The sequence below is a fragment of the Rattus norvegicus genome, chromosome Y (genome assembly GCF_021556685.1).
Source record: "Rattus norvegicus strain SHRSP/BbbUtx chromosome Y, alternate assembly SHRSP_T2T, whole genome shotgun sequence".
Taxonomy (NCBI): Eukaryota; Metazoa; Chordata; class Mammalia; order Rodentia; family Muridae; genus Rattus; species Rattus norvegicus.
In genome coordinates, this window is record NC_141555.1 from 58,863,464 (window position 1) to 58,889,553 (window position 26,090).

Sequence of the window (26,090 nt, forward strand, 5' to 3'; positions counted from 1 at the left end):
CACAGCTCCCCAAACAACAACAACAGAAAAGCAAAACAATACAAAGTTTTCTCATGGGGGCAGACGACATACTCAGGTATACTAGCTTATTAGATCTATTAGATTAGATCTGCACCCATTCATGAAAAATTTATAAAAATCTAAGTGTAGAGAACACAGGACAGACTTAAAGCTCTGACAATTAGGAAGCAGGAGGTCTGTTGAACATACTTGACCACTCAGTGGACTCTGCTCTTGTAGAAAAATTGCGGGAATGAAGAGGATTCTATTGTGATTCATTTCACACTTATTTTGATGTACTGTAAATATTTCTTCATATTAAAACAAACAAAAAAAAAACAAGTAAACAACCTTCCCACAGACAAAACAGAAAATGAATACTTTTCTAAATTTGAAATATTTTTAAAGCAACTTCCTTTTCATTAGTAGTTTCTGTATTTGTATAGGTAGCTCTCTAGTTAGAGAGTGAGGCCTTGCCTCTCCCAGTTAAATTTCCAGAATATCAACTCAAGAACCAGAATGTTATACTTACATTTGAATTTGTGCAATAAAAATGATTCAGGAGAAATCCTGAGGTTTTATAAAAGAAACCTTACTAAAGCTAAAAGCACACATTGCACCTGACATGATAATAGTAGGAGATTTCAACACCCCACCCTCATCACTGGAGAGATATTGGAAACAGAAATTAAACAGAGATGTATAGAAAGCAATAGAAGTTATGAACAAAATGGATTTAAACAAAGGCCTTCGAGGACGAGGTCCTCCTCCTTCTTGGGCTTCTGAACCTGAACGCCCATCCATCCTTAGTGCATCAGAATTGAAGGAGCTGGATAAATTCGATAACCTAGATGCTGAAGCTGATGAAGGCTGGGCAGGCGCCCAGATGGAAGTAGACTACACAGAGCAGCTGAATTTCAGTGACGACGACGAGCAAGGCAGTACCAGTCCTAAGGAAAACAGCAGTGAGGATCAAACTTCAAAAACACCTGAAAGCACAGAAAACCGAAAAGAAGGAGATGAAGCTTCCAGCACTAAGTCTTCTTCTCAGACACCTGCTCAGCCTCCAGTCACAAAAAGTCCTTATGGGAAGGGCCCGCCATTTAGTCAGGAGCGGACCTCGTCTTCACACTTGCCACCGCCTCCCAAGATGCTTGCACAGCAGCATCCCCCACCTCCAGATCGACAAATGCCTGGAAGACAGGGCCCCTTTCCTTCAAAGCCTCCAGTACCTGATACCGATGAAATATGGAAGCAAAGACGAAAACAACAGTCTGAAATATCTGCAGCAGTGGAGCGTGCTCGTAAACGCCGTGAGGAGGAAGAGCGGAGGATGGAGGAACAGAGGAAGGCAGCGTGTGCAGAGAAATTGAAGCAACTGGATGAGAAGCTTGGGATCATAGAAAAGCAACCCTCCCCAGAGGAACTTAGAGAAAGGGAGAGAGAGAAGGAGCGGGAGCGGGAGAAAGAGCTTGAAAAAGAAAAAGAACAGGAACGGGAGAGGGAGCGGGAGCTTGAGAAAGAGCAGGAAAAGCAAAGAGAAATGGAGAGGGCGAAACAGCAAGAGAAAGAGTTAGAACAACAGAGGGAAAAGGAGCAGGAACTACAAAGGCTGAAAGAACAAGAGAAGGAGGGCGAGTTGAAGGAAAAGGAAAGAGAGGAAAAAGTTGAACCCCAAGAACCTAATGTAGAGCCTGCAACAGAAAACCAAGAAAGTGAAAACAACTGTAAGAAAGAAGAACAACCAGTTTTCACTAGACAGGACAGCAATCGAAGTGAAAAGGAGACCACACAAGTGGTACAGGAAACAGAACCTGAGTCAGGGTCTCAACCCCGACCTGCTGTATTATCTGGCTATTTCAAACAGTTTCAGAAATCATTGCCACCACGATTTCAGCGGCAGCAGGAGGAAATGAAACAGCAACAGTGGCAGCAGCAGCAGCAGCAACAGCAGCAGCAACAACAACAACAAGGCGTACTTCCACAGACTGTGCCTTCACAGCCGTCTAATGGTTCAGTCCCTCCTCCACCACACAGACCCCTTTATCAGCCAATGCAGCCCCACCCCCAACATCTGGCTTCTATGGGTTTTGACCCAAGGTGGCTCATGATGCAGCCCTATATGGATCCACGAATGATATCAGGAAGGCCTGCTATGGACATCCCACCCATACATCCTGGAATGATTCCTCCTAAGCCGTTAATCAGAAGAGACCAGATGGAAGGGTCGCCTAACACCTCTGAATCATTTGAGCACATGGCTCGATCTGCGAGAGATCATGGAATTTCTCTTTCTGAGCCTCGAGTGATGTGGGGGTCAGACCCCTATCATGCTGAGCCTCAGCGGGCAGCTGCTTCCAAGTCTACTGAAGAAACTGGGGATGCAAGGCCTGAAACTGCAGTGGACCATGAGCATATGACTGCTACTTATCCTGTAGAACAGAGTCAGTTAGAAACCCACTCAAAAACAGATGTTGCTAGAGACTCAGCTGAAACAGAAGGACAAAAGTGTTTAAGCAGATCCGTGGAAGATGTAAGACCTCACCATGTTGATACAAACAGTCAGTCTGCTTGTTTTGATGTAATCGATCAAAAGAGCCTACCTACTCCTACAGACGAGCGGATCTCTGCACTGGAAAGTCAACCTGCCCGAAAAAGAAGTGTTTCCCACGGCTCTAACCATGCTCAGAATGCAGAGGAGCAAAGAAATGAGCCATCTGTCAGCATACCTAAGGTCACCAGCAGATGTACTGATTCCAAAGAAACCATAGAAAAGCCAGAGGAGAAGCCAAGAAAAGATGGCTTTCTGCGATCTTCTGAAGGACCTAAACCAGAGAAAGTCTATAAATCTAAATCAGAAACTCGGTGGGGTCCAAGACCAAGCTCTAACAGAAGAGAGGAAGGTAATGACAGGCCTGTGAGAAGGTCGGGTCCCATTAAAAAACCTGTACTTAGAGATATGAAAGAGGAGCGGGAACAGAGGAAGGAGAAAGAAGGTGAAAAGATTGAAAAGGTCACTGAAAAAGTTGTTAAAGCAGAAAAAACAGAAAAGAAAGATCTTCCTCTTCCTCTACCACCTCCAGTTCCAGTTCAGCCCCAGTCATTGGTCTCACCACCAGTACAGCCAGAACCAGAGAAACTACCCTCAACAGAAACGTCAGCTTTGACTCAGAAGCCATCTCAGGATGAGAAACCTTTGGAACCTGTTGTCAGTGTCCAGGTAGAACCTATAGTTAAAACTACAAACCAACAAACTGTTGCAGCACCAACAGTCAAAGAAGAGAAGCCACCTGAGAAAGTCATCAACAAAGATGTTGGAGTAGAAAGACCTCGCCCAGACTCTAGAGTGGCAGTGAAAAAGGAGCCACCTTTACCTGCTAGGCCCTATTGGAAGGAGGCCAGAGATAGAGATTGGTTTCCAGACCAAGGGTACCGAGGCAGGGGCAGAGGAGAGTATTACTCCAGAGGTCGGAGCTACAGAGGCTCTTACGGAGGGCGTGGCAGAGGTGGTAGAGGGCACACCTGAGATTACCCTCAGTATAGGGACAGTAAGCCAAGAGCAGAGCATGTGCCTTCCGGACCTCCCAGACAAAGAGAAGAGAGCGAGACACGCAGTGAGAGTTCTGATTTTGAAGTTGTTCCCAAAAGAAGGCGACAGAGGGGCTCAGAGACCGACACAGACAGTGAAGTTCATGAGAGTGCAAGTGACAAGGATAGTTTAAGCAAAGGGAGACTTCCCCTAAGAGAGGAACGGTCCGAAAACAAAAAACCTGTCAAGCCACAGCCGTCTTTTAAGCCTGAAAACCATGTCCGAATTGATAATAGGCAATTAGAGAAACCTTACATAAGAGATGAGGAGAAATCTAAACCAGGTTTCCTTCCAAAAGGGGAGCCTACAAGGCGTGGCAGAGGAGGAACATTCAGACGAGGTGGGAGGGATCCTGGAGGCCGGCCATCCCGCCCTGCTACCTTAAGAAGACCGGCTTATCGGGACAATCAGTGGAACCCAAGGCAGGCAGAACCTCCTAAACCTGAGGATGGAGAGCCACCAAGAAGACACGAGCAGTTTATGCCCATACCTGCAGATAAACGACCTCCAAAATTTGAGCGAAAATTTGACCCAGCTAGAGAGAGGCCCCGAAGGCAGCGTCCTACCCGACCACCAAGGCAAGATAAGCCACCTAGATTTAGACGGCTGAGAGAGAGAGAGAGGCTGCTTCAAAGACAAATGAGGTGTTGGTACCCACAAATAGCACAGTTAATAATGTTGTTCAAGAACCAGTTAATCCACCTGTGGACATTTCGGGAAATAAGACACCAGATTTGTCTAACCAGAACTCTTCGGATCAGGCAAATGAAGAATGGGAAACAGCCTCTGAAAGCAGTGATTTTAATGAGAGAAGAGAGAGGGACGAGAAAAAAAATGCTGATATGAGTTCACAAGCAGTTGTAAAGACTGGAGAAAGTGTTTTGCCTCCAAAAAGGGAAATAGCAAAGAGAAGTTTTTCTAGTCAGAGACCTGGAGTTGATCGCCAGAATCGTCGTGGCAACAATGGTCCACCCAAATCAGGAAGGAATTTCTCAGGTCCTAGGAATGAAAGAAGAAATGGCCCACCATCAAAAAGTGGGAAGAGAGGGCCATTTGATGAGCAGTCCTCAGGCACAGCTGGTGTTGACCCTGTCAGTGGTAACTCTGCACATCACCAAGAAGGGGTGCCTAACGGTGCAGGACAAAAGAATTCCAAGGATGCTACTGGGAAAAAGAGAGAAGATACCAAACCCGGCCCTAAAAAACCAAAAGAGAAAGTAGATGCTCTCTCACAGTTTGATCTAAACAATTATGCAAGTGTTGTTATCATTGATGATCATCCTGAAGTAACTGTAGTTGAAGACCCCCAGTCAAATTTGAATGATGATGTTACTGAAGTTGTATCTAAAAAACAGCAAAAGCGGCTACAGGATGAGGAACGCCGAAAGAAGGAAGAGCAAGTTGTACAGGTATGGAGCAAAAAAAATATAGGTGAAAAAGGAAGAAGTCAGACTTCTAAGCTTCCTCCAAGGTTTGCCAAAAAACAAGCTACTGGGACTCAGCAAGTTCAGGCCCCACCCTCTGCACCACTTCCAGTTTCTTCCTCAGCTCCAGCCTTAACATCCCTGGCACCTGCAGTTCCTGCATCCACCCCAGCTCCAGTTCCTGTTCTGGCATCAGCCACAGCTCTAGTTCCAGTGTCAACCCCAGCTCCGGTTCTGACTTCATGCCCAGCTCCAGTTCCAGCCTCAGCCTCAGCTCCTGTTCCAGCACCCACTTCATCTCCAGTCACAGCCTCTTCCTCATCCCAGCCGTCAGTCCCGGCTCCAACTCCTATCCTGGCCTCAGCCTCAACTACAGTCTCCATCCCTATTCTCGCCTCTGCTTCGATTCCTATCCTTGCTTCAGCCCTAGCACCAGCTTCAGTTTCTTCTCCACCCCCAGTGGTCTCAGCTACAGCCGTGCCATATATTTCAACACCAGCTGCCCCAGCCTTGGCCCCAACAGCCTCAGTTCCACTTGCCCCAGCCTCAGCTGCATCCACTGCCCCAACCCCGGCCTCAACGGTACAGACGCAGACACAGAACCACAAACCAGTCCAGAGTCCACTTCCACCTTCAACACCATCTTCAAAGCAGCCACCACCTTCGATTAGATTACCTTCAGCTCAGACATCTAATGGCACAGATTATGTAGCCACTGGGAAATCCATGCAGACTTCACAGTCACACAGCTCTCTAACAGCTGAGTTATGGGATAACAAAGTGACTGCTCCAGCTGTGCTCAATGACATTTCTAAAAAATTAGGTCCTATTAGTCCACCACAGCCACCTTCAGTCAGTGCATGGAATAAGCCCTTAACATCATTTGGATCAGCAACATCATCAGAGGGAACAAGAAATGGTCAAGAGAGTGGTGTTGAAATTGGAATTGACACAATTCAGTTTGGTGCTCCAGCCTCAAATGGGAATGAAAATGAGGTGGTTCCTGTGCTTTCAGAGAAACCAACTGACAAAGTTCCTGAACCTAAAGAGCAGCGTCAGAAACAGCCTCGGGCAGGGCCCATTAAAGCTCAGAAGCTTCCAGACTTGAGTCTGGTAGAAAACAAAGAACATAAACCTGGTCCCATTGGAAAGGAACGATCATTAAAAAATAGAAAAGTGAAAGATGCCCAACAGGTTGAACCAGAAGGACAAGAGAAACCCAGCCCGGCTGCGGTCAGAAGCACAGACCCTGGAACAGCAAAGGAAACCAAAGCAGTCTCAGAAATGTCTGCTGAGGTCGGAGCAATGATCTCGGTGTCCGCTCCAGAATATGGCACTGATGCAAAGGAGTCTGTAACAGACTACACTACACCTTCCTCTTCTCTGCCTAACACTGTGGCTACTAATAATGCAAAGATGGAGGATACTTTGGTTAATAATGTGCCCCTGCCCAGCAGCCTTCCCCTCCCTAAGAGGGAGGCCATGCAACAGAGCTCCAGCCTGACCTCAGTTCCTCCTACTACTTTCAGCCTCACCTTCAAGATGGAGTCTGCACGGAAGGCATGGGAAAATTCTCCAAATCTAAGGGAAAAGGGGTCCCCAGTCACTTCTACAGCACCTCCAATTGTGAGTGGCGTCAGCAGTAGTGCCAGTGGACCAAGCACTGCTAATTACAACTCATTTTCCAGTGCATCAATGCCTCAGATCCCAGTTGCCTCGGTCACTCCTACAGCATCGCTATCAGGAGCTGGTACTTACACTACCTCTTCATTGAGTACAAAATCTACAACCACGTCGGACCCTCCTAATATTTGTAAAGTAAAACCCCAACAATTACAGACCAGCAGCTTGCCTTCTGCCAGTCATTTTTCACAGTTAAGCTGTATGCCTTCCCTTATTGCACAGCAACAGCAGAGTCCACAAGTTTATGTGTCTCAGTCGGCAGCAGATCAAATCCCAGCCTTCTATATGGATACAAGTCATTTATTCAATACCCAGCATGCGCGATTGGCTCCGCCATCCCTGGCCCAGCAGCAGGGCTTCCAACCTGGTCTGTCGCAGCCAACATCCGTTCAGCAGATTCCAATCCCTATCTATGCCCCACTACAAGGGCAGCATCAAGCCCAGCTGAGTTTGGGGGCTGGGCCTGCTGTTTCCCAGGCTCAGGAATTATTCAGTTCTTCAATTCAACCATATAGGTCGCAGCCAGCCTTTATGCAAAGCAGCCTTTCCCAGCCTTCTGTGGTCCTCTCTGGTACAGCTCTCCACAACTTCCCAGCAGTCCAGCACCAGGAGCTTGCCAAGGCACAGTCAGGTCTTGCCTTTCAGCAGACTTCAAATACTCAGCCCATCCCTATACTGTATGAACATCAGCTGGGTCAGGCATCAGGACTAGGAAGTTCTCAGCTGATTGATACACATCTTCTTCAGGCAAGAGCAAATCTTACTCAAGCGTCAAATCTTTACTCTGGACAAGTACAGCAGCCTGGTCAGACAAATTTTTATAACACTGCCCAATCACCAAGTGCTCTCCAGCAGGTTACAGTACCATTACCAGCATCCCAGCTTTCCTTGACTAATTTTGGATCTACAGGACAGCCTCTGATTGCTTTGCCTCAGACACTTCAGCCCCAGTTACAGCACACAACCCCACAAGCACAGGCTCAGAGCTTGAGCCGTCCTGCCCAAGTAAGCCAGCCTTTCAGAGGGTTAATCCCTGCTGGAACGCAGCATGGCATGATGGCAACCACAGGAAAAATGTCTGAAATGGAACTAAAAGCCTTTGGGAGTGGCATTGATATCAAACCAGGAACACCACCAATTGGTGGTCGAAGCACCACGCCAACATCTAGTCCATTCAGGGCTACATCAACAAGTCCAAACAGCCAGTCTAGCAAAATGAACAGCATTGTTTATCAGAAACAGTTCCAGTCAGCCCCTGCCACAGTGAGAATGGCACAGCCGTTTCCTGCACAGTTTGCACCCCAGGCAAAGCAGAGAGCAGAGGTTCTTCAGTCCACGCAGCGGTTCTTCTCTGAGCAGCAACAGAGCAAACAGATAGGAGGCAAAGCCCAGAAAGTGGACAGTGATACAAGTAAACCTGAGACACTGAGTGACCCTCCTTGTACCTGTCAGGAAAAAGTAGAAGAAAAGCCACCCCCTGCACCCACCATAACCACCAAACCTGTTAGAACTGGACCAATCAAACCTCAGGTGATCAAAACCGAAGAAACAAAATCATAAAGGCTGTGGTTTATTGAGGGTGGGTGGGCAGGGAAAGTGAAGTCAAATAATGCCAGCAGCCACGGGGTGAAGTGATCTGTGGCACTGTCCTGTGAGATACACAAGGGGCATAGAGCATTTTACACTGACAGCTGCTACACCGATTACAACAAGGCTCCACAGGCTCGCACCTCCCGTGTAACATTTGCATCTTCGGTTGGTTTATATACAAGTGTGCAAACAGTCTGTAAGTGCGCACAGTTTAATCTTAAGGAGCATGAAACACCAGAAGTAGGAGAAGAGTGATAACCACAGAGTAGCTCAGCTGGACACTGGGCAGTCCCATTGCCCCATCAGCTGTGGTTCTTTTGCTCCCTTGTGTTCTTTGGATATGTCTATGGCATTTCTAGGCTTGAAAGTAAAATGATGCTATCTGGTGCTGGATAGAGGAGCCTTATTTTTTATTATGGCAGCTTGCTATTTTTGTAACATGGTGATTTGGTTGAACACAATAAAGTACAGTAGTAACTGATCTCCCCTTCTTCCTGGATGAGTGAGCAGATGATTAAATGTTGGTGTCAGCATCCTTGAGCATATTCAGATGAGCTTCTGCTTCTGTTGAAAAGGATGCTGTGTTTGATTGTGGTCCGAAGCTTTGAAGCACTACTTGGCATCTCCTTCCTTGGAGGTCTCACTGTTTAAACGTAACAGATTTGATAGCTTGTTGGTAAGGTGAGGTCCAGCTTGTCTCCACTAGGTCATCTTCATGTGAATCCGGTGGTTATACGGTTTTGTTTTAGGGATATTTCATTTTTTTAATAACGGTTTTAGCTGACATTCATGGAGAGAATGAATCCTTAGAACTGTGCCACTAGTGAAAGGAAATCCTGTCTAGAGTATGTTTCTTTACAAAGCTGTGTCACACACCATCCTTTGGGCCCTCTGCTGGAAAAGTAGAATCAAGTCTCAAATAATGCCTTTTAAATTGTATCCTCTAGTATTATAGATGTAGGACAGTACTGTATCATACCTCTGTGGATGTAAAATAGCTTGTACCTGCTTTATGATACGTAGTAGTGACCGTGCTTTATCAGAGCTGTTTTTAATGATGTTGCTCAGAATGTTTTCTTTCCAGATGATGATTGAGAAGCTAATTTAAAAAAAAATGGTGCCAGGTACCACAAGAGTAACAGAACTGTGCTGTTTTCTGGGGTTTTGTTTTTTTACTTTTTTTTTTTTTAATGGAGTGTGCTGGATGTCTCTACAGTTTTGTTCAGATGACTGCAGAACCTGGAAAAGCTGTTGCTGCTGTTGATGCATAACACACTGCTATTATTGGTCTTTTTATATAAATATAAATATATATATACAGATATATGATTTGAATTTTTTGAAACTTTAGCTGTGCTGTCAACTTTGGAAAAAAGTATCCCCGTTTACTTGAAAGACCCCAGCTTAGCAGCAGTAACGCCATTTTACAAGGCTGTACTTAAGATGACTGGTTCAGAGAAAGGTTAGAACACTGAGTACACAGCGGCTGCCAAGCAGGATGTGTTTGGTTGAAGGCCTGGCAACAGGACGACTTCGGTTGAGCACCTGACAATGAAAAAAAGCCCCGAGAGAGGTCCCACACCCTGGTGGGGGGCCGAGTCAGTCGTTATGTTCCAAGAAGGTAGCTAAGAAACTTGCCCCCGGGCTGAACCCTTGGGGGGGCCGAGTCAGCCGTTATGTTTCAGGAAGGTAGCTAGGAAACTTGCCCCCGGGCTAAACCCTTGCCATATTAGAATCCACCAATTATATCCCTGTAACCATGCATCTGCTTCTGTATGCTTGCTTCTGCTCCCCAAAATCCTATAAAAGCCCATCCTTGGTTCCGTGGGGCGCGCCAGTCCCCCGAGTGACTGAAGCGCCCGCAGGTGCCTGTGCTTGTGTATCCCGACAATAAACCAAATCCTCTTGCTGATTGCATCCTGCGGTGTCTCGGTCTGGTCTTTGGAGTTGGAGGGTCTCCATCCCGAGGGAAAGTTCTCCCTGAGAGCTTTTCATACTGTGTTGAGTTGGCACTGTACAGAAATTAACAGCCATATTGGTCTAGAAATGTTGAACTTAAGTTTTTTCCATTCGTACAGGGGTAACGCACTGTATTAAATATGTAAGGTCTTATCTACGTGGGTTTGATTACAAAAACTAATAAAGTATTCTCTCAATAAAAAAAAAGAAAGCAATAGAAGTTATGAACAAAATGGATTTAGCAGATATATATAGAACATTCCATCCTAAAAAATAAGGACATACATTCTTCTCATAACCTCAGGGAACCTTCTCAAAATTGACCACATAATCGATCCCTCAACAGACCTTAACAGATACAGGAAGATAGAAATAATCCCATGCATTCACTCAGATCACCACACACTAAGACTGGTCTTCAACAATAACAATAATGACAGAAAGCCCTCATATACATGGAAGTTGAAAAATGCTTTACTCCAAGACAACTTGGTCAAGGAAGAAATAAAGAAATTAAAGACTTCTTAGAACTTAATGAAAATGAAGATAAACATTCCCAAACATATGTGATCGATTGAAAGAAGAGCTAAGAGGAAAACTTATAGCTCTGAGTGCTTGGGAAAAGAAACAGGAGAGAGCATATGTCAGGAGCTTGATAGCACATGTTAAAGCTCTAGAACAAAAAGAACTAAGTAAACCCAAGGGGGGTAGAACGCAGTAAATTATTAAAGTCAGAGCTGAAATCAACAAAGTAGAAATGAAAAGGACGATACAAAGAATCAACAAAACCAGGAGCTGTTTCTCAAGGAAATTAATAAGATAGATAAACCCTTAGCCAAACTAACCAGAGGTCAAAGAGACTGTATCCAAATTAACAAAATCAGAAATGAAAAGGGACACATAACAACAGAATCTGAAGTAATTAAAAAAAATCATCAGCTTGTACTATAAAAGCCTATATTCAACAAAACTGCAAAATCTGGAGGCAATAGACAATTTTGTAGACAGATAACAGGTAGCAAAGTTAAATCAGGAACAAATAAACTATCTAAACAACCCCATAACTCTTAAGGAAATAAGCAGATATTAAAAGTCTCCCAACCAAACAGAGTCCAGGTCGAGATGGGTTCAGTGAAGAATTCTATCAGACCTTCTTAGAAGACCTCATACTAATATTGTCCAGACTATTCCCCAAAATTGGACAGACAGAGCACTAGCGCATTCCTTATATGAATCCACAATTACTCTTATACCTAACCCACACAAAGACTCAGCACAGACAGAGAACTTCAGACCAATTTCCCTTATGAATATTGATGAAAAATACTCAATAAAATTCTTGCAAACATAATCTAAGAACACATCAAAAAAATCATCAATCATGATCAAGTAGACTTGAACCCAGGGATGGAAGGATGGTTTAATACAGGAAAATTCATAAATGAAATCCATCATGTAAACAAACTCAAAGATAAGGAGCACAAGGTCATTTCATTAGATGGTGGGAAAGCATTTGACAAAATTCAACAACCCTTGGGGATAAGAGTCCTGGAAAAATCATGAACTGAAAGCTCATATCAAAACATAGTGTAAGAAATATACAGAAAACATGTAGCTAACATCAAACTAAATGGAGAGTAACTTGAAGCAATCCCGCTAAAATCAGGGACTAGACAAGGCTGCCCAACTCTCACCTACTTATTCAAAACAGGACTCCATGTCATAGCCAAAGAAACCAGACAACAAAAGGAGGTCAAGGGGATACAGATTGGAAGGGAAGATATCAAAATATCACCATTTGCAGATGATATGATAGTATATACTTAAGTGACCCCAAAAGTTCCACCAGAGAACTTCTTAACCTGATAAACAACTTCAGCAAAGTGTCAGGGTATAAAATTAACTCAAACATACCAGGAGCTTCCCTCTCCTCAATGGATAAACAGGCTGAGAAAGAAAATAATGAAATCACACACTTCACAATAGTCCCAAATAATATAAAATATCTTGGTGTGAGATTAACCAAGTAGGTGAATGATCTGTATGACAAGAAGTTCAAGTATCTGAAGAAAGAAATTGAGGACGATCTCAGAAGATAGAAAGAGCTTCCATGCTCATGGATTTACAGGATTAATATAGTCAAGATGACCATTTTGCCAAAAGCAATGTACACGTTCATTGCAATATCCATCAAAATTCCTACTCACTTCTTTAATAGAGATAGAAAGAGCAATTTGCAAATTCATTTGGAATAAGAAAAAGGCAGGATAGCTAAAAACATCCTCAACAATAAAAGAACTTTTGGGGGAATCATCACCCCTGAACTCAAGCAGAATTACAGAGCAATAGTGATAAAACTGCATGGTATTCATACAGAGACAGATGGATATACCAGTGGAATAGAATTGAAGACCCTGAAATGAACCCACACACCTGCCCCTTGATATTTGGCAAAATACATAAAACCATCCAAATGAAGAAACATAGCATTTTCCAAAAATAGTGCTGGTTCAACAGGAAGTCAGCATGTAGATGAATGCAAATTATCATTTTTATAACCATGTACAAAGCTTAAGTACAAGTGAATCAAAGACCTACACATCAAACCAGATACACTCAAACTAATAGAAGAAAAGGCGGGGAAGAGTCTTGAACACATGGGCACTGGAGAAAATTTCCTGAAAGAACACACATGACTTATGCTCTAAGATCAAGAATTGACAAATAGGACCTCATAAAACAGCAACGTTCTGTAAGGCAAAAGACACTGTCAATAGGGCAAAACTGCAACCAACAGATTGGGAAAACCTTTTTACCAATCTTATATCTGATAGTGGGTAATATCCAAAATATACAAAGAACTTAAGAAGTTAGATTCTAGAAAGCAAAAAATATACTAATAAAATTGGGTACAGTGAGTTACAAAACATTCTCAGCTGAAGGTTATCAAATGGCCAAAAAACACCTAAATAAATGTTCAACATCCTTAGTCATTAGGGAAATTAAAATCAAAATAAATCTGAGATTCCACCTCACACCAGTGATAATGGCTAAGATATAAATCTCAGGTGACAGCAGATGCTGGCGAGGATGTGGAGAAAGAGGAACACTCCTCCATTGTTGGTGGGATTGCAGACTGTACAACCCTCTGGAAAACAGTCTGGAGTTTCCTCAGAAAATTGGACATTCCATGACCTGAGGACCCAGCTATATCTCTCTTGGGCATATACCCAAAATATGGTCCAACATACTACAGTGAAATATATTTGACTCTGATCATAGCAGCCTTATTTGTAATAGCCCGAAGCTGGAAAGAACCCAGATGCCCTTCAACAGAGGAATGGATACAGAAATGTGGTCCATCTACACTATGGAATATTACTCAGCTTTCAAAAACAATGACTTCATGAAATTCTAGGCAAATGGAATGAACTAGAAAATATCATCCTGAGTGATGTTACTCAATCACAGAAAAACACACTTGATATGCATTCATTGATAAGCAGATATTATCAAAAAGCTTGAATTACCCATCATGCAATACACAGACAACATGAAACTCAGGAAGGATGACCAAAATGCAGAATCTTCACTCCTTCTTTAAAAGGGGAACAAAATACCCACAGGAGGGGATAAGGAGGCAAACTTTATAGCAGAGACTGAAGGACCTGCCGTCCGGAGCCTGGACCACACGTAGCCCAGACATATGCAGACACCAAAACTAGATAAGATGGAGGAAGCTAAGAAGTGCAGGCTGACAATGACTGGATATTGATCCCTCCTGAGAGACACAGCCAGAGTATGTCAAATACAGAGGCAAACGCCATCAGCAAACCACTGAACCAAGAATGAGACCCCAGTTGGAGGAATTAGAGAAAGGATTGAAAGAGCTGAAGGGATTTTCAACCCCATAATAATAACAATGTCAACCACCCAGAGCGTCCAGAGACCAAACCACAACAGAAAGACTGTACATGGACGGACTCATGGTTCCTACTGCATGGAGCAAAGGATGGTCTTGCTGGAAACAATGGAATGAGAAACAATCTTTTCTGACATGGTTTGTCCCCCAGTGTAGGGGAATGTGGGGAGGGGTGAGGAGGCCATGTGGGGATTTGAACTCCCTTATAGAAGGGGAGGGGGAAGGGTTAAGGGGTTTATGGACTGGAAACCTGGAAAAGGGAATAATATTCGAAATGTAAACAGGAAATATCCAAAAATGAGAGAGAGCGAGAGACAGAGACAGAGACAGAGACAGAGACAGAGAGAGAAAAGAAGAAGAAGAAGAAGAAGAAGAAGAAGAAGAAGAAGAAGAAGAAGAAGAAGAAGAAGAAGAAGAAGAAGAAGAGGGAATTGAAACAGAAAGAAAACTAAACTTTCATTCTCCCCATTCCCTGTCGTCCTCAGCTGTTGTTTAGGCAGTTGTGTTAGTGAGACGTTATGAGTGTAATTTCTGGTGCTACTTTGAGACACCATCTCATAGTAAACTTTAGTCTCTTACAATCTCCTTGCCCCTCTTCTGTAATGTTCCTCAGCCTTGAATCAAGTGACATTTTGTAGATAGAGCCATTGACACTGGACTTGAAGTTTCTATCCTGCATTTTGAATGGCTGGGATTTTCACTGTGATGTTTGTTGCAGAGACTGTAATTAATTCTGTATATAAGGACACATGGCTTTGATTGTTGTTAGGTATGATACTGGCTTAAGTACGTAAGGGGCTATACATTGTTCCCCATAACCACAGCTTCAATAGCCTTATATACGTGGCTAAATTACCAGGACCATCCATGTTCATTGAACAGGACTTAAGCAAAATTAGAGAGCTGTTGGCTATCACCAAGCTATTTATGCCACTGCACTGCTCTTATGGTTATCCTGCCATGTTGATCATTGTGTTTTACAGGCATGAGGTGAACAATCACTTGAAACTGACAAGAATGATGATTGTAATTACAGGTTATGCTAGAAATTCGACCTGTGCCTGGCACATCTTCCTATATAAGAATATTGACTTTCTGATAGGCAGGAGGATTTAAAAGTTAAATTTAGTCTTAACCACAAAGAGGAAATTAAAATTTTCCTGCTATAGCATGTTTAATTAATTGAAGCAAAATAAAATCTATTTACTTGATGGTGGGGAAATATCATTTAACAATATAATACTAACTCCTTTTAAGTGATTAAAAGTCACAGATAGTTGGTAGCTGTGATACTATGTAAAATAAGCATCAAGATTGTGACGATGAAATATTCTCTGTTTTATGCAAATGCATAGTAATAATGAACAAAATTATGTACCAAGCTTCATGCTTTAGGTAACTAATGCATGTATTCAATTGTATCTACGATAATTTCATTTTAGCTAGGTATCAAATGCATAATAATTATGACTAAATTATTAATTAAATATTAAAATAAACATAGTAGAGTTACCAAGTGGACATGGAAAAATATATTATAATAATCAAAAAATATTTATTAAAAGCCAAATGATGAAATCATTTTATATATAAAAGCAGCCTGGAGTTAAATGTCACCTTAAAATGTCATAGTGTGCTCCAGTGAGCTGGTGTAGCAGATAAAATTTCATGCCATGAAAAACCAAGAACCTAAATTTGATACCTACACATATATGTTTGGAAGACTTCTATATTCACTACATGACCAGAACACATAAAAGCTTACACAGAATATTAATAATGAGACTAATGAGAACAATGATAATAAGAAAAAGAAAAAACAAAACTCTTGGAACATGTTAAAGAAACAGTGTATTGTATCGGCCTTAAAATAGGAAATTCTACACCTTTTCTTAGTAGATTAACTATTCAAAGAAAAACTAAAAGGCTTTTACTTCATTCTATATGAAAGCAAAGACACATGAGATGGATTGTGTAAAGAAAGAGAGAACTGCAAACTGTAAAATTATTATAGTCATTGCAGAGGAAAGAAACAGACACTAACCCAAGGTTCTATAAGTAAACATTTGGAGGATTTACTGCATAATATTAACATATTTAATCCAACACATCTTACGATGATAAAGGAAAGAAAACTGGAAAAAAATGCCTAAATGTGGTCTCAGCACCTAGAATGTGGCAAGATGTCTCAAGTTCAAAGATACCCTGAAATACATGAGAAAATGATAAATAGGTTGATTATATTATGGAATAAGTACTGTAGTATTAGCTTAGTGGTTAAGAGCACTTACTGCTCTTAAGAGCAAACACGTTCAGTTTCCAACACCCATGATGCCACTTGCAACCAGTTGTAAAGCAGCTCCAGGGGATCTGACATCTCCTGGTCTCCCCAGGTGCCTGTGTCCATGTGAACAAATCTATACATAGACGTACACATATAACAGATCATTAAAATAAAAAGATTCATGAATGTATTTTCTGCACAAATTAATAGTAAGCCTTCTACGTATGCAAACACAATTGATGCAAGTAATAAGAATGGAGAAAATTCACAAAAACATAAAGAGTTAGAATTAATGCTAACACAGTTCAGTAAGCATAAAACGCTAAACTTCTCGATTGAATTGCAATGTAGATGTTAAAAAGAAATGAGCATTTGAATTTATGACTAAAACTAATATAAAAATTATTTTATTTAATTACATTCCTGCCATTGTTCCCTCTCCAGGTCCCCTCCCACAGTTCCTCATCCCATTCCACTGGTCATTAATCAACCTAATCTCACTATAAAAACAAATTCAAAGAAAAAATATCCAAGCAATCATCTCATTAAATCCCCAGAAAGCATTTTTCTTAACTTACCCCTTCATGTTAAAAGTCTTGGAAATATCAGAAATTCAAGGACCATACTGAAGCACAGTAAACGCCATATACAGCAAACCAGTAGCCAACATCAAACTAAATGAAGAGAAACTTAATGCAATCCCAGTAAAATCAGGAACTAGACAAGGATACCCACTCTCTCCCTTTTCAATATAGCATTCAAAATCCTAGACAGAGTAATTAAAAAACAAATGTAGGTAAAAAGATACATATTGCAAAGGACGTATTCAAAATGTCAGCATATGCAGATGATGTGGTAGTATATGTAAGTGACCCCACAAATTCCACAAGTGAATTTCTAAGCCTGATAAACAACTTTAGCACAGTGGCAGAGCATAAAAATGATTCAAACAAATCAGGAGCCTTCCTCTATCAAAAGAGAAAAATGCTGAGAAAGAAATTACAGAAATGACACCCTTGACCATAGTCAAAAAGCATATAAAATACCTCAGTGTGACTTTATCCAAGCAAGTGAAATATATATTAGACAAGAACACATGTCTCTGTAGAAATAAATTGAAGATCTCAGAAGTTAGAAAGATCTCCCATGTTCGTGTTTTGGCAGGATCAATATTGTATAAATGGCCATTTTGCCAAATGCAACCTACAAATTCAATGCAATCCCCATCAATATTCCGACTCAATTATTCACAAACATAGAAATGGCAGTTTGCAAATTTATTTGGAATAAAATAAATCCCAGGATAGAGAAAACTATTCTCAAAAATAAAAGCATTTTGGGGAAATCACCATCCCTGAGCTCTAGTTGTATTGCAGAGCAATGGTGACGAAAAACTGTATTGTATTGGTATTGAGACAGGAAGGTAGATCAATGGAATAGAATTGGAGATACAGAAAGGAACCCACACAGCTCTGGCCACTTTAAAATTGATAAAGAATCTAAAACCACCCAGTGGATAAAAAGATAGCATTTTTAAAAAAATTGTGCTGTTTCACCTGAAGGGCAGAATGTAGAAGAATGCAAATCAATCCATTCCTATCTCCTTGTACAAATTTCAAGTAAAAGTGGATTAAAGTCCTCCACATAAAGATCACCAGTGGAAGGGGAAGCCCTGGGTCCTGCTATGACTGAACCCCCAGTGAACGTGATTGTTGGGGGGAGGCTGGCAATGGGGGGAGGGGGGATGCGAACACCATAAAGAAGGGGAGAGGGAGGGACTAGGGGGATGTTTGCCCGGAAACCGGGAAAGGGAATAACACTCGAAATGTAAATAAGAAATTCTCAAGTAAATAAAAAAAAATAAAAAAAGACCTCAAAATAAAACCAGATACACTGAAACTAACTGATGAAAAAGCAGGGAAAAGCCTTGAACACATTGGTACTCGGGAAAATTTCCTGAATAGAACAGCAAAGGCTTTTGCTCTAAGATCAAAAATTGAAAAATGAAACTTCACAAAATTTCAAAGTCTCTGTAAGGCAAGGGACACTGTCATTGCTTCCATAGAGCAACTAACACATTGGGAAAAGATCTTTACCAATCCTATATCCGATGGAGCGCTAATATCCAATATATACAAAAAACTCCATAAGCTCTCCTCCAGAGATTCAAATAACACTGTTTAATAGTGGGCTACAGTTCTAAACAAACATTCTCAGCTGATGAATACTGAATGGCTGAGAAGCACCTAAAAAATGTTCAACATCCTTAATCGTTGGGGAGATGCAAATCAAAACAATCCTGAGATCCTACCTCATACCAGTCAGAATGGCTAAGATAAAAGTCAGGTGACAACAGACTCTGGCAAGGGTTTGGAGAGAAAGGAACACTCTGTCACTGTGGAAATTGCAAGCTCTTAAAACCGCTCTGCAAACCAGGCTGGAGTGTCCTCAGAGAATTGGACATAGTATTTACTACCTGAGGACCCAGCTCTACCATTCAATGGCACATACCCAAACTTGCTGCAACCTACAACAAGGACACATGCTCCTCTATGTTCATAGAAGCCTTATTTATAACAGACAGAAGCTGCAAAGAACCCAGATGTCCCTCAAAAGAGACACAGATTCATATAATGGGGTCCATTTACACGATGGTGTGGGACTCAGCTACTAAATAGAATGACTTCATGAAATTCATAGGCAAATTGATCAAACTAGAAAATATCATCTTGAGTGAAGTAACCCAAACACAAATAAACGCACATACATTGCATGCACTCACTGGTAAGTGGAAATTAGCCCAAGAGCTCAGAATATCCACAATAAACTCATATACACTCTGCAGCTCAACAAGAAAGGACAAAGAGGGACGGCTTCAATCCCAATTAGAAGGGGGAAGAAAATTATCATGGGAGGCAGATGGAGGAAGGACCGTGTGTGGGAGAGGGGAGTGAAATGGAAATACAGGAGAACAGGATCAGATGTGGGGAGAGACAGGAGAGAAGCACAGAGGAAAAGGAGAATGAGTATAGAAAGAAGGAACATTGGAGGACGGTGTAACCTCTAGAATGACCCAGATACTAGGGATGCGACAGGTTCCCTGGACCCAACACTGATGACATTGGCCAACACACACAACAACAGTGAGATTGAACCTGCAGACTCCACCTGCAGTAGATAGACTTGACCACAGTGTAAGGATGGGACACTCACCCATCTCTTATTAAATCAGAGTTATCCGTGTCTATTGAAATGCAGGGTAAATATGGAGCAGAGGCTGAAGGAAAGGCCATCAGGAGATCTGCAGACACCAAACCGGACACTGTTGCCGATGCTGAGATGTGCTTGCAAACAGGAGTCTGGTGTGGCTGTCCTCTGAGAGGCTCTGCCAGCACCTGACTGACACAGATGCAGATATTCACAGCCAAGCATTGAAATGAGCCTACAGATCCCTACAGGGGAAGGGATGATCGAGCTGAAGGAGACTATAATTAAAAACAATATCCATTAAGCAGACCCCTCAGGGTTCCCATAAGCATAAACACCAACCATAGATTATACATGGTCTGGTACCCTACGTATGTAGCAGAGGATGGCTCCATCTCACATCAGTGGAAGGGGAAGCACTTGGTCCTTTGGATGCTTGATGTCCCAGAGAAGAGCGATTCAGAGAAGAGTGATTCTAGAGGGTGAAGTAAGAATGAATGGGTCTTACGGAGTCACCCTCTTAGAGACAGAGAGGAGGAATATGTGGAAGTGGGGTTTATAGAAAGGGGGTAATATTTGAAATATAAACAAATACAATGGTTAATAATACTACTGATAAAGGATTGGTATTTTCCATACACTACTTTACTGCACAGGTTAGCGTGGAACATTTATTGTTGCCTAGATGTGTATTTCTTCCTACAGTACCTGATATCTTGTTTCTCTGAGGAGTGTAGCCTTAGATCTTCCTCTTCATTCACAGAAGGCATAACACTTAATTCCTTTCTCCAAGCAAAGGTGATTGTAGATATGTCTGTAAATGGCAGGAGGCATTTGTAAAATCTAATTGGGGGTCACCAAAAGAATTATTTACAAGCAAAGCTTGTAACACAAACAGTTGTGTTCAATCAACTTACCAGTATTGATAGCATCCCAGGACCCCTGGGCAGGCAACTGCATACGATGTCAAGAGACACTTAGAATTTCAATATATGTGACTAGAGAAAATACTTTCCATTTTTTATTATATTCAATATTTCAAAAATGTCATCACGGAAAGAATATTAAGAGCTTTAGGACAAGAAAAAATAGTGAGTGAGACATCAAGGCAGAAGCATCACAGTAACACCTGGAACTCACATGGAATTCTAATATCAATCCCATGCATTCTATGCTCTATTCACATCCTATCACATGGTCATTCCCTAACACAGTCCACCAGTGATTTTCTAGTCCCTGCAGTCTCTGAGGAGCAAGTTCTGGATCAGCCTTTCCCATTCGGTTATGAGGTTCCAAGACACATCCCTGCACCAAAGCTGGTGTAAGAGGCGCTTGACAGCACAGTCTCCGAAGCACCCTTTGCCCTTTCCATTCAGGTTGCTCCTTCAGGAGTCACGACCCCTGACAGTGTGCACAAAACAGGTAGCACTCGACTCAAAGGAAGAGAGTCGACATGGTTCCTCCTCATTCAGAAAGCTTGGATGATCGCGCGCTACTACAAGCAGAACTGACAAGTGAGGCAGCTCCTGGCTGGGCCCTGCAGACCTCACGACTGCCCCATTCAGACCTGGCGACTGCCCCGTGCAGACCTCGCGACTGCCCCGTGCAGACTTCGTGACTGTCCCATTCAGACCTCGCAACTGCCCCGTGCAGACCTCGCGACTGCCCCGTGCAGACCTCGCAACTGCCCCGTGCAGACCTCGCGACTGCCCCATTCCGACCTGGCGACTGCCCCGTGCAGACCTGGCCACTGCCCCGTGCAGACCTCGCAATTGCCCCGTGCAGACCTCGAGACTGCCCTGTGCATACCTCGTGACTGTCCATTCAGACCTCGCGACTGCCCCGTGCAGACCTCGAGACTGCCCCATTCAGACCTCGCAACTGCCCCGTGCAGACCTCACGACTGCCCCCTACAGACCTCGAGATTGCCCCGTGCAGACTTGGCGACTGCCCCGTGCAGACCTCACGACTGCCCCGTGCAGACCTGGCGACTGCCCCGTGCAGACCTGGCGACTGCCCCGTTCAGACCTCGCTACTGCCTCGTGCAAACTCGAGGACAGCCCCTCTCGAGCTTTGGTTGTTTCCTGAGATCAATGGTCACTCGAGATTTCCCTGCTTTGCCTTCCGGACTTGTCCACAGTTCTCGGGAGAGAGAGAAATACTCAAAGGATACAGCTCAACTGATGCTCACCATGACTCACCACTGCCGAGTCCTTTCACTGCCCCTTCACGGGGTAGTGTTTAGAGAGGACAGAGAGCCTCATCCCGGACTTTACCCTCTGACAATGCACCGCCGATTTCCCAGCCTCCATGGCCTGGGAACCCCTTCAGAGTCCCCCGAGATGATTATAACCCCGGAGTGCAGCAGGGGAATCAGTGGAAGGATTCCCAGCCTCCACAGCCTGGAAGCCCATTCAGTGTCCCCCAAGCGGATTATAACACCGGACTCCAATGGGGGAATCACTTGAAGGGTTCCCAGCCTCTGCCCCCTGAGACCGCCTTCAGGGTCCCCCAACCGGATTATAACATCCTACCTCAACGCGGGAAGCACTTGAACAGCAGAGACCCGAGCGACTTTCCACCTCCGGGACTACTTAGACGGACTCGGCATAAGTTCAGATGCTCAAAACCCTGTGAAGACCAGAGATTCAAAAAACCTGATGCTCGTGTTACAGAAATGCTTCAGAAACTCAAAGATCATATAAAGGCTTCAGTCAGTAAGAGGGCCATTGACCCCAGAAGGGAACTGACAGAGAAGAAGAAAGGACAGTTCCACTTCCTCTGAGGGTTCCTGAGGGCATGAGTAATCCACTGACCAAGGATAGCAGATCACTGAGTAACCCACTGGCATAATATATATGTCGTATGTATGTAGTATGTATATAGTATGTATGTGTGTAATATATGTGTATATATGTAGTATGTATGTATGTATGTATGTATGTATGTATGTATGTACACCCATGTGCAGTGACCCACGGAGGTCAGAAGAGGGCGTCAGACTCCCTAGAGTTGGGGACCATCTGATATAGTTGCTGGGAACTGAACCCAGGTCCTCTGAGAGGAATGCAAACCATCTTAACTGAGATTATTTCAGTTTCCCATCATTTGTGAAACATCTCACCATCCATTGTGTCTTGTATTATGCAGTGTTCGTTCCTTAGTGCAATGGTGTCCCTTCAGTCAGATTGGGTTTTGACGGTCTGTTGAACATGTAAGAGCGGCATGGCAGAAGGATAGCGTGGGGGGGCTGCTCTGATGCAAAGAGGGACATTGCACTAACTGCTCAGTCACTGTCTCTGCTGGCCTGCACTCTGCGACATGTGCCTCCTGCAAAGACAACAGCTTTCCGTGTTGCCTGAGCTGGCAGCCCTTGCAGCCTCCTCTAGGTCCTCCTCTGTACATCCCCAGGGGATCATCCTGAGGGATCCCTAAAGGGAAATCCCTGAAAAAAATTCTCCAGTGCTTACTAGAACCTCAGGCTAAAGCCCAAACTCCTGGTTGGGAAATAAAACCAGCTCCAAGTCCACCACAGCCTGACATCGGGTCCCATTCATCCTGCCTACCGTTCAGCCCACTGACGCTTCTATTCTGATAGGGTCGATGATCATATTGGATTAGGGGCCCAGCACGCTCCAGGGTGGCCTTCACTATAACCACTTACATCTGCAATGACTCTACTTCCAATGAATATCACAGCCTGAGCAGCCAGGAGTTAGGATGAAAAGAGAGGCTGGTGCAAAAGCCAGACACTCACCCTGTCTGGGATACTGACTTACTTTATTAAATGATTAAAAAAATGTATAAAAAATTAGAGAAGTTCACACCCGAAGAATGGATTAGCACTTTCATGTCTACAATTCCTTTACCTGCTGTCTATAAGCACCTACTACCTCCAGGGACTCAGAAAAGACAGAATTGATTCCCTGTTTCCACTCTAGATAAGGCACAGCTAATCGGTCAAAAAATGCTAAGCTGAGACTTTAGGAAACCTGTTGGAGACATCAGTTCAGAAAGCCAGACGCCCTGGCCAAGACCTTCGAGATGGGGCTTCACAGAGATGGCAGATTTGGAAAGACGACAAGGTTGAAGACATGATGCATTTCTTGCTAAGGAATTGGAGACCTGCCCTTCAGAGAAGATGGCTTCAAAGAATGAAGTCTCCAAGCACCTCTCCTTGGAACAAGTGCTTGTTCCTATGGGGGTTGCGGGGGGGCAGCTGCATTTCAACCTCAGGCACTGGAGAGTGACAGGTCCAGAACTTCACGAGTCGGCTCAGTGTGCGATGACTTAGGTGGAGAACCACTAGCTTCCTCACTTCAAGTAGCCCAAGGAAGGATGCTCTGCTCTGTCTCGCTGCCTTGGAAAGACACCTTCATCCCTGTTGCTCATGCCCAAGGCTTCCTATGATCCTCTCCTGTTTGCTTCTGAGTCAGCTGAGGTGTGTTGACATACCTCACTGTGTGCGAGCTTTCCTTAAGAGCTCTAACCACCCAACCCGTCCTGTACACTCCATCTCTATTGTTCTATTTAGCTTGATTTTTTTTCTTCAACAAAGCATGAGCAGGAAGTGGATGTCTCAAATGGCTAATGCTTGCCGTCTTCTAAAGTTGAGGCCCAGGTGAACGAAATGAATTGTGGGCAGGGCCTCACACAGACAGATCTTTATGCCTATTTTTTTGGCTTTTGATGATGTTTAAAATGTGGGGTTTTGGGGCAGGAATTTACAACATGGTAGCAACTACGATCCATTGTGTGTCTCTGTTAATGTTTGTTTTATTCAAAGTGACAAACGCTCCTCCCATGACTCCATATTGAAGGAGGTAAAGAGGTGAGCTAGGTCCATGAAATGATGGCCTTAGGACCCAGGGCTGGTGGTTCTCTTCCCCAGGTTGTCCTTCAAATATATCTTGCCACCAACCGGTTATAGCTGCGGTTCACAACCTGTGTGTGGGTCACGATCCCTTTGCAAACTTCAGTCTCCAAAATGATTACAGACTATGATTCATAACAGAAGCAAAATTACAACCATGAAGAAGCAACAGGAATAATTTTGTCATCAAGGGTCGTAACAACATAGGAACTGTGTTGAAGGGGGCAGCATTAGGAAGGTAGATCACTGACTTATAGTCCAAGAAAGAGCGTCTAGCTATGGGCCAAATAAACAAAATACAGGATCTCCAGCATGCCAGAAACATGGGATAAAATGCAAGCTGGGGAGATAGTTTTGTGGTGAGCAGTGCCTGCTGTGAAATTACCAGCACCTGCATGACAGCCCATAACCCATGATTGGAGGGATAATGACAGGACACATGGAGGGTCCCACGGCTCCAGCTACATATATAGCAGAGGATGGCATTGTCTGCATCAATAGGAGGAGAATACCTTGGTCCTGTGAAGGGTCAGTTCCCCAAAGTGGGGGAATCCCAGGGTGTTGAGGTGGGAGTGGGTGGGAAGAAAAGCATCATCACTGAAGCAGGGGGAGAGAGAATGGGAGAGAGGGGAATCCAGGAAAGGGGATAACATTTTTAATTTAAATACATAAAATTCCAATAAAAAAGAGACAGGAAGTGTTTATTTTGACGCATTGTTTGAGCTGGTACCATCCATCATGATGGGGAAAGAAGAGCAACTCGAGTGTGATGGTCACATTGCAGACCTGGAGGGTGTTCAGCTTTCTTTCTTTGTTCTTTCTTTCTTTCTTTCTTTCTTTCTTTCTTTCTTTCTTTCTTTCCTTGTTTTAAATTCCATATATGGGTGTTTCCCTTGCTTTTATGTATCTGTATAAAAGATACATATACAGAAGCCACAAGAAACTTAGGGAAGGAAAGCAGGTATAGGTGTCAATAAGACATGGGAGGACACAGGGCTCAAGTCAGTTTCCCTCACAACCACATGTGTATTCATCAAGACAGGAGACCAGAGCAGGGCACAGAACTGAACAAGAGTGATCAATGCTTGTGAGCCACCATGTTGGTGCCAGGGTCTGAATTCAGGTCCTCTGCAAGAGCAGTAACGGTTCTCAACTACCAAGCCACCTCTCCAGTCACACACAATCATTATTTATACAACCCCCCAAACACAGCACCACTTGATGTGTGTAAACATGCATACTAGAGGTGAGGTGTGATTTATTTGTGTGAATGTTCAGTCAGTGTGATACAAACACTCTTGTATTCATAAATTTTGGCATAGCTGTTTTCACTTGGAGGTTCTCTTCATTCTCAGCTTTGGTGTTTAGATACATCTTCAAGAAAGGAACCCGCCTGAGAGCCTACCCCGCCTACTCCCCATTTGCAGCTATGCCTGCCTTTCTTCACTAAGTTAAAGACCAACTCAGACTCTACTCTTTCATTTTGTTCAGTGTAGTAGACTCTCCAAAACCATAAAATGGAATCCCAGATGCAGACGGAATAAGTTTTGCTGTTTGTT

At 43.4% G+C, this 26,090-nt stretch overlaps 1 pseudogene; it reads left to right on the plus strand.

Moving 5' to 3' along the window:
• The first annotated feature begins 730 nt into the window (after positions 1–730).
• On the plus strand, positions 731–9,014 carry Prrc2c-ps2 (proline-rich coiled-coil 2C, pseudogene 2; annotated as a pseudogene).
• The last annotated feature ends 17,076 nt before the right edge of the window (positions 9,015–26,090 follow it).